At 33.5% G+C, this 8765-nt stretch overlaps 1 pseudogene; it reads right to left on the reverse strand.

The window, feature by feature from the left end:
- Positions 1–8313, reverse strand: part of LOC103274851 — a 9326-nt pseudogene extending 1013 nt beyond the window's left edge.
- Between the last annotated feature and the right edge of the window lie 452 nt (positions 8314–8765).

Below are 8765 nucleotides of genomic sequence, written 5' to 3' on the forward strand. Positions count from 1 at the left end.
GGCGTGGTAGCGCATGCCTGTAGTTCCAGCTACTTGGAAGGCAGAGGTGGAAGGATCGCCCAGCAGGTGGAGGCTGCGGTGGCCGGGAGCGGCCACTGCACTCCAGTCTGGGCGACAGAGTGAGACTCCAACTCAAAAAAATAAAAAATAAATAAAATAAAAATAAATAAAACAAAGTTATTCAATCTATGACTCTATTGTATCTTTCAAATTATTTAAATTTTTTAAAAACTTTCAAAACTGTTTTAACTTTTTCGTGTCAGGCGTCTTGTACGTTTGTGGTTAAATGTGTGCCTAGATACATGACATTTTATAATATTGTAAAATGTATTTATTTTAAACTCCATTTTATTTTATTGCTGCTTTTTTCTTCTATTAGCCTTATACCTAATATATTTTGCAATGTAGGTGTTAAATTTAAAACCTTTCTTATAGGTTATTTGTATTTTCTATAAAAGTTATTATATCACATGTTAAAATGACAGTTTTATAATTTATTTATCAATCTGTTTTTGCCTTATTGTACTTGCTATAAAGCCCAGTAAAATATTAATAAAATAGTTTTAAGTGTCATAAGTCCTTTTTTAAAAAATATTATGTTTTTGCTTTGTATTATGCTATTTCATTATTTCATTCTTTTTTCCCTCTGCAATTCCATCTGAATATTTTCTTTTGACCTATAGAACAATTAGCTAATTATCTCCCCGACTATTTGCAATCTACTGTTACACCATCTTTGAGCTCTTCTTACATATTATTTTTCACTATAAAATTTTAATTTGCTTCTTTTTTTATTGATTTCAGTTCTACATCAAAGTTTTTACTCTAGTATGCTATTATTTTTGAAGCCATAAAGATGACTTGATTTAAAGTTCATTACTCTCATTACTATTATCTGAATCCTATGAAACTCTGCTATCTGTAGTTTCTTTTTTTTGTGGTCATGTGATATTGTCTACTCATGTGCTTGGTTAGTCTTGCTTTGTTTTGGTTTGTTTTGTTGTTGCTGTTGGGTGCCAATCAGTGGAGATGGAAAATTTTAGAAATAGTTTGAAATTATATATATATATATTCCTTAGAAGTATAATTAAATTTGTTTTGTTAGGCTGTTAGCCTAAGGGCAGTTATCAGTATAATCTAGCAAGTGATTAATTGCAACTGGAGGTTAATTCCCTGTGAGGACTGATCTGTTTCTTGTGTTTCCTTATTGCCAGTGGGTAGGCATTCTGAAACCAACTTAAAATTTGGGTTGTTACAAATAACTTTTCTCCATAAATGGGTTAGTACTTTAATTTTTGTTCTCCCAGTCCTGCCAGTAATGAAAAACGTTCTGCAAGTGAGGTTCCATATATTGTAAATGAGTGTTAAATGACAGCTCTTATTACAACTTGTGGTAATATTAATATCAGACAGTTAAGTTCTTGAGGCTTACCCCAGCCTAATTAGATAAATACTATGACTTTAGCTGCAAGACTATCTCTAGGCCCTACTGAAGTGAGACTGTGCTTACTGATACATTATGTTTCCCCAGAAAAGACTCTCTCAATAATCGAGAGAACCAAATGTGTATTTGACAGGCATCACAAACTTTAACTTTGAAAGGCTTGGAGAAGCAGAATCTGACAAATAAGATGAGGTAGAAGTTGACTTTTTAACATTTTAAATGTACATAGTTATGTAAATGCACAGTTATATGTTAAAAAGCAACATTTTCTCTATTGAGTTCTCAGTGTTCAGAATAGAAACCAGAGCAAATTAAAATTATGTAATGAAGCAAAGATGTTTTTCTCAGCCAGGAAATCATTTGCCTTGTTTTCTTCCCCCGTGATGATTCACATCAGAAGAGAAGATGTAAAACTGCTAATATGAAATTAGCCAATTAGAAACAGAATGTTGGAACCCATCAGTTTATGTGTGTTGCTTCCTGTTGTCTTCTTAATTTGCTTTAAAAAATATTTTGGCATAGAAAAAGCTGTCATTTTCCTCCATTGGATTTAATCTTATATTACTTGTCAAAAATAGATAAAGCTAAATCTCTCAGTCTACCTATACTCTAAAAGGAAGCTAGTGGTAATGCTTTGTTTTCTTTCAAGTGATGATACATACTTTTAAAAATTTTCTATTATCTTAAGCAAATTTATTTTTTCTTATTAATTTTATAATTATAGCTAATCAAATTCTAGTTACTCATAATTATATGCTTAAATAGAATAAATTACTTTATCTCTTAAAATTCCAACTTTAAACTCTCCAGACCCTTAGTATCTATATGCTCATATTGGGATTACATTGGTGACATATGCCCATTTGGTGTCATGTGCTCCTCTTGGTTTCAATTAACATCTGTGTGTAGAGTTGCTTCATTTTCTGAACTGAGAACTTTGCCTATGAATTGTTTCTGATCTTCTATTCCTGCCAGTAGTTACCTTAACGTTTCAGGATTGAGCCAGTATTCCTCATGGTACCATATTTAATCTAATTCAAGTTTGAGAAAGTTTATCCTCAAACTAAAGAACTCGTGGTATGGTACTTTAACAAGGGAGATCTGTATGGCATTTTGACACAAATATTCCCTGCCTAGATTAGCCCACTATTTGGACTATTGGTGTTGTAGCCATCTCTTTCTATAATATGTCCTTCAAAAATTTACCACAGTGCACTTCATCTACTAGTCCTTTTGGAGTGTTCTCAAATCTATATAACTGTTGTCTCACATTTCCTCTATATCTAGTTTCACATTCTAACTGCTTTCTACACCTCTTCGTTTAGACAACTGTTTGCTATCTCCAGATTATGTAACTTAAATCAAAGTCATCATATTCCCTGCCACCAATAAGCACAATTCAACTTCTAACTTTTCTGTTTCTAACAAATATATCAATATTTAATTGAAACTATTCGACCCTCTTGGGCATGTGTGAGGTACAATTATTTAAAAGACATTATTATCAATCTCTCTCATCACACAATATGCAATGTTAAGTCAAAGGGTCAAAATTTTTTCATTGATGGGCATGGAAAATTCAGTCATGCAATTCTCATTCTCCAGGTGCTCTCTGGAATATGCAATCTGAGATTTAACTTGTCACTGGACACACGGTCCTTGAAGTTTCAATTATTTTCTAGGAGTCCTTGTGTTATCCATGAAAATCTCCAGGATCCTTAGGATGCAATAATAATTAATCAATTATTCTGTAATTTTTATACATGAGCAAGATCAAAAGTTATTAGGCAATAATACACCATGATCTTTACCCACCAGGGATCATAATGGCACAGAAGAGTTACCAATTTCCTCTTCTTGTTCAGGTAGAATGTGGTGTTCAGTACAATAAGTGCTTCATTCACTGATCAAATTTAATAGGATTTTTAATGCCATATACTTGATAATTTTTATTATGTCCTCTCTTTCTGTATCCACATGGAAATTACTTAGCAATAGTTTATTTCCTACAATAAACTTCAACTTTTTACATACAATTAAACATCCCCGAGTATAATCCAACCATGTACAAAGCTTTTGCTTCCAGGTAAATTTTATCTCTTTAGTATATACCATACTAGTATATATGAAGCAAGATAAAATAGAACATTATTAATTAAGAGATGATTCAGGAGTCAGAAATGTGAATAAGCACATTTCTTCTAGAAGTCATGAAAATGTGCTACAAGCTACATTCTAGATCTTTAGAATGTGACTCCAATTGTAAAAATATCAAAACAGAATCACGTTCCCCCGTCTATAGTTTATTGCAAAGTATTCTGTCAAAAGAAACACTTGGAAAAAGAAATGGCTAAATTTATACACTAAAGGGAATTTCACAGTTTATTTCTCTGAATTTCAAAGACTCATATTTTTTCTTTCTTTCTTTCTTTCTTTCTTTTCTTTTCTTTTCTTTTCTTTTCTTTCTTTCTCTCTCTCTTTCTCTCTCTCACTCTCTCCTGGTGATCATGCTCATTGAAAAGCTCCAATAATAATAGAGGCATTTGCACTGCTGCAAATTTTTAAGTGGAAACTCTTGCCAGCAAACACCAGCTGTACTGTGATCTTTTACTGCTGTCTCATTTCACTATTCAACAGCTTCCTTCTCTCTTTCTATTCTAGCTTAGAAATATGTAGTGAGAATTTCAGATCTCAGTACATATTTTAGAGTGTCTTAAAAATTATACAGTTGCTATGATAAGGAAATTTTAGATAAGCAACAACAGAGAAGAAAATAAAAGTCCTCGTAGCATCAGTTTAATTACTTCCACATTCAAAGCACAGGCAGGGATCCTATTTGCATCGAATCTGTTAGAACAATGATCACTTCTGCCAGACTTTATTAAATGATTGTGCAAGCGAACCAACTCCATAAGATGTCGCTGTAGAACTAGGACCTCAAAGCACTGATAATAGACCAAATGAAACTTAAAAAACAAAACAGAATTTGATAAATCTGAAAATCAATTTTTCAGAGAATTTCAGTAAGCTCTTGGCTCTAAGATTCCTTATAAAACCAACATAACCAACTTCCTTCTACTGATGTCCTATTTTGTTTTCTTTTAATGTTTAGAAAAGTATTTTATCATGGACAAGACAAAACTTACGTTTGCCAAGAAGCACAAGAGTATTTGATAATTCACTATTTTGAATTATTTTATATTAATGTCATATATTTTATAGTTTTGAACCCTGATATTACCTCCGTTATCCAGGATATCACTTTATTTCAGAAATTGCAAAAGAAAAAAATGGGAAATAAACCATTAGTGGTTTGGAATCTAGTGGTCCTGACTTACCTGATTGCTCTTGAGCAATATGATATTGTAATGCTGCCTAAAATGAATATGGAAACCACAGGCAGGGCAGACATATCCTTATTCCCAGGTTGAAAAATGTTTAAATTCTGCCATTTTTAAAGATCTAGTCCAGATCTTCTGATTACGAATCTTCTGACTATTAATTCCCATTATACTTTAAGGATTTTGTTTGTTTCTATTTCTGTCATTTCACACGTTATGCCTTATGTAGTCGTTTTTAAAGTGTTTTGCCTTCTCTACTCAAGTTTCTTAAAAGTGGAAACCCTGCCTTCCTCCTCCTTACATAATTAAACCAATAACAAAAGAGTAGAAAAACAAAAACAAGTCTCATGCGTATAGGAAGCTTTACAGATGAACTGCTTTTTTGTTTGTCTGTTTGTTTTTAACCTGAATTAATCCCTGTGACAACTGTGGGTCAGTTTTATGGTTTTCTCCACTTTATCAATTAGGATTTGTTCCCAAAATTTCACACAAGATATGAGACAGAAATGTAACAAATCTGATATTAATTATAGAATCATCATTCTTTCCATCAAGCTTTCTCCTTAACACATAGAAGTCACATATATATATATGATGAGTGTCTTATTTCTGACACATTTCTTACTCTCTGCTGGGTTATGGAGCACCTCTTTTTACCATCCCATTTGTGGCTGCAACAAACCTACTTTGGGGAATTTCACAAGGAAATTTTGGGAGTTTTCCATCTTTTGACATATTTAAAGTTGTTTACTCATCAGGATTCCTGACTGCAAATCAAAGAAATATTTTCTGATTAACTTAAGCAGAAAGGAATGTATTGAAAGGCCACTGGGAAGATCCCAGTAACATGAAATCTTATCAGGACTAGAGGGGAGAAATAAATTCTAGTGTTCAGATTTATCCATGTTGTCACAAATGACAGGATTTCTTTATTTTTTAAAGCCAAAAATCACTCCATTGTGCATATATGACGATATCTCTTGCCTATACTTACATTCCTTGTATTGTCTAAGGAATAAGACACAGGTCTTTTCACATCTTTCTTAATTCCAGCATTGATTTTTATTTCTATACCATGATAGTCACTTGCTATGGAAGATTGAACAAAGCATAACAGAGATTCTTATCTTAATTTAGAATTCGTATGTAAAAAAACAAAACAAAACAAAGCTATGCTTCATAGCTTTACTTACTTACAAAGGACCTACTTACACAAGGGCCTCTTGCCAAGTAGATGTCTTAGAAGTAGATTTAAGTCTAAGAGCCACAAGGTTGTCAAAAAATTCATATTTCATTTTTTTGTTCTCTTCTATCAATGTCTCTTTGAAATACTAGTTATATCCTTGGAATATACATCCAGAAGTAGGATTGAAGAATCATATCATAATCCTATTTTAAGTTTTTCCTTGTATTTTTAGTTGCTATGTTAAAAATTATACATATTTATTGGATACAATGTGGTATTTCAATACACGTGCTTACTGCACAATGATGAAATCAAAGTAATTAGTATATCCATAACCTCAAACATTTATCTTTTTTTTTTTTTTTTTTTTTTTTTTAGTTACAGTCTCACTACATCGCCCAGGCTGGAGTGCAGTTGCACATTCACAGCCACCCCAGCGTTGACCTGCTGGGCTCTGGCAGTTCTTTTACCTCAGTTTTCCAAGTAGGCAGGACTACAGGCACGCGCTATCACACCAACTGATTTTTTGATTTTATTGTAGAGACAAGGTCTCACCATGTTGCCCAGGCTAGTCTCAAACCCGCAGGCTAAGGAAATCCACTCTCCTTGGCCTCCCAAAGTGCAAGAATTGCAGGTTTGAGCCACCAGCCCGGCCCATTTATCACTTTTGAGCTGTGAAAATTCAAAATATTTTCTTCTAACTTTAATGAAGATATAAATTATTATTAACCATATTTACCCTACAATGCTATAGAACACTAGAATTTATTTCTCCCCTCTAGGTGTAACTTTGTATCTGTTAACCAACCTTTTCCTATCCCTTCCTGCCCCCTACCCTATTTTTATTATTTTTTTAGGAACTTGCATACTGTTTTGCATAATGGTTGTACTAATTTACATTCTCACAAATAATTTTCTTTTTTTCTTTTTTTTTTGAGTTGGAGTCTCACCCTGTCGCCCAGACTGGAGTGCAGTGGCCGCTTCCAGCCACCGCAGCCTCGACCTGCTGGGCTCCGGTGATCCTTCCGCCTCAAGCTTCCAAGTAGCTGGAATTACAGGTACGCGCTACCATGCCTGGCTGATTTTTTTATTTATTGTAGAGATGAAGTCTCGCTGCCCAGGCGGGTCTTGAACCCGCGGGCTCAGGCAATCCACTCACCTCAGCCTCCCAAAGGCGTAGGATTACAGGCTGAGCCACCGAGCCCAAACAATTTTCATTTGTCTACATTGATGAAAGAAATCAAAAAAGCCACAAAATAAATGTATAGTAATCCATGTTCATGGATTAGAATAATTAACATTATTAAAAATTCTATACTACCCAAAGTAATCCACAATCCTTATCAAAACCCCAATGATATTTTTTTACAGAAATAAAAAAATCTGAAATTTGTAGATCCACAAAAGTCCCTTAATAGATAAAGAAATCTTAATCAAAAGAACAAAATTGGAGGCACCACACTACTTGACCACAGAATGTATTACAAAGCTATAATAACCAAAACATCACAGTACCGACAAAAAACAGACACATAGACCAGTGGCACAGAATAGAAAGTCCATAAATAAATCTATGTATTTACAATTAACTGATATTCAAAGATGCCAAGAACACACAGTGGAGAAAGAACAGTCACTTCACTAAATGGTATTGGAAAAACTGAGTAACCACATGAAAAACAATAAAATTAGACTCTCCTCTCACACCACATACAAAAATACCAACTCAAAATGGATTAAAACTTAAATGTAAGACTTTAACCTATACAAAATTCTTGGAAGAAATTATAAAGGAAAAGTTCCACAACAATGACCCAGGCGGTGAGTTTTTGCATATGACTGCAAAAGCACAGGCAGCAAAAGCAAAAATAGACAAGTGGGATTACATCAAACTAAGAGTTCTGCAGTGCATGAAAAGTAGTGAAGAGATTATTTAGTAAATGGGAGAAAATTTGCAAGTTGTATATTTGGTAAGTGGTTAATAACAAAAATATATTGGGAACACAATTCAATAGCAAGAAAACAAATAAATTGAGTTAAAAATGAAGGTAACCCCCTCAGGTCTCCTCCCACTGTGAGAAATTTTCTGTCCTCTCAATAAATCCTGCTTTCTCACTTAAAAAAAATAAAAAATAAAGAGGGCACAGGAATTGAATAGACATTTCTCACAAAAAGAGATACAAGAAGCCAACAGGTATGTGAAGAAAATGCTCATGAATCATCAGGGTAATGCAAATTAAGACTGATGTGAGATATTAACTCACATCTGCTAGACTTAGTAGGTACTGAAGGTCAAAATCCTCCACAAACACACTGTGTGGACAGTGATAGGGCTTTACCATCGCTTTCCAGAGCTTTAGATTTAGAAGCTCTCCCTTCACCTATGGGGATAAATATTGCTGGCATTCTTATTGCTCATTTAAGCAAGTCTACCTGTTCCTCCATGGATTGAACAAAGATCAGTTCAAGGGATAAAAATTTTTTCAAGTGATATATTCAGTTTTCAATTTTTCTCACTGGGACACTATGTGAAGAAAAATCTCTTCTATATGGCTTCATTCTTAAGATGTCACTGTACATGTTGCAATTGTATCACCAGGTAGAAGGGTTAAGAAAGCATAAATTAATTATGTATTTTGCTCTTTCTGTCTTTTATTCCAAGGTCTTAAAATTACTAGTTGATCTATTATATAGGTTATTCTTGCATGAAAGGAGGGGGATTGTTAGCCTTGTTAAAAAAAAAAAGGAAGAAATAATGTTAAATTATACCTTTAAATATAACACTCATATTTTT

The sequence above is a fragment of the Carlito syrichta genome, unplaced genomic scaffold, assembly GCF_000164805.1.
Source record: "Carlito syrichta isolate Samal-C Ts95f unplaced genomic scaffold, Tarsius_syrichta-2.0.1 Scaffold315060, whole genome shotgun sequence".
Taxonomy (NCBI): domain Eukaryota; kingdom Metazoa; phylum Chordata; class Mammalia; order Primates; family Tarsiidae; genus Carlito; species Carlito syrichta.